We start from the raw sequence: 1,388 nt of genomic DNA, 5'->3' as shown, positions 1-1,388 counted from the left end.
TACTATTCATCAACACACAGCACATTCACACCCATGCATCACGTACATTCCCCTTACTAGCTGCAGCAACAGCAGCAGCAGCAACAACAGCAGCAGCAGCAGCAGCAGCAGCAGGGGGAAGCGCATGCAGGCGCTTAGTTTTATCCAGCATTTTCCCTCTTGTGATAGACCGAGGTATCTATTACCCCCAATGCACTGCAGCAGCAGCAGCAGCAAGAGCAGCAGCAGCAGCAGCAGAAGGATACATACACTCAATCATGCCTTAAAAACAGCAGCAGCAGCAGCAGCAGCATCTGGTGCTGCTGCTGCACCACAGCGACAACGACAGCAGCAGCTGCAGCACAACTGCAGCACAAACACTTGCCTCTTTGCAACAGAAGCCAATATACACGGATCTTCTCCCTCAGCAGCAGCAGCAGCAGCAGAAGCAGCAGCAGCAACAGCAGCAGCAGCAGCAACAGCAGCAGAAGTACAGGAAGCTGGTGAGGGTTTAGCACTGTGGGGTGCTGCAGCAGACAAAGACACAATAAAAAAGATGACAGCAGCAATTAACAGCAGCCTCCTCTTTGCAAGCGAGAAGCTGCAGCAGCAGCAGCAGGAGCAGCAGCAGCAGCAGCAGCAGCAACAGCAGCAGCAGCAGATAGAGGGAGAAGGGGAACCTATTCCGTTAAGTTGGCTGCGTGGAGACTGACGATCTCCTTGCTTTGCTGCAGCAGTAGTAGTAAAACACTGCAGCAGCAGCAGCAGCAGCAGCGCAACAACACAACAACAACAGCACCAGCAGCAGCAGCAGCAACAGCAGCAGCAGCAGCAGCAGCAGAAAGGCAGCTAGCTGCGTCTGTCACGTTTTTTCGGTATTTGTATGAATAACACTCAGCATCTAAAAACATCCTGCTGCAGCAGCAAGACTTGCTGCTGCTGCAGCTGCAGCTGCAGCAGCAGCAGCAGGATTGGTTGCAGCAGCAGCAGCAGCAAGACTTGCTGCTGCAACGGCTGCAGCAAGATGCAGCAGCAGCAGCAGGAAGATGCAGCTGCAGCTTGAGCAACAATAAGACCTGCCACTGCAACAGCATTAAGATGCTGCAACAGCAGCAGCAACAGCAGCAGCAGCAGCGGCAGCAGCAGCAGCAAGATTAGTCATCTTTTTGTCTATTGTATTGTGCTGCAGCAGGTGTATTTTAAAGAACGAAGTTTATTTAAAATTGTCTCCTTTTTTCTGTTTCATGCTGTTTGCTGCTGCTGCTGCTGCTGCTGCTGCTGCTGCAGTCCCTTCCTTGCTGCTGTGCATATAAAACAATCTAGCGTTTAAAGGTCAGTGTTTAGGGTTTAGGGTTTAGTGTTTAGGGTTTAGATATTAGGGTTTAGGGTTTCATAGGGACCCCAAGGGG

The sequence above is a fragment of the Eimeria maxima genome, genomic scaffold (genome assembly GCF_000499605.1).
Source record: "Eimeria maxima Weybridge genomic scaffold, Emw_scaff534, whole genome shotgun sequence".
Classification (NCBI taxonomy): Eukaryota; Apicomplexa; class Conoidasida; order Eucoccidiorida; family Eimeriidae; genus Eimeria; species Eimeria maxima.
This window is presented reverse-complemented; position numbering follows the sequence as displayed.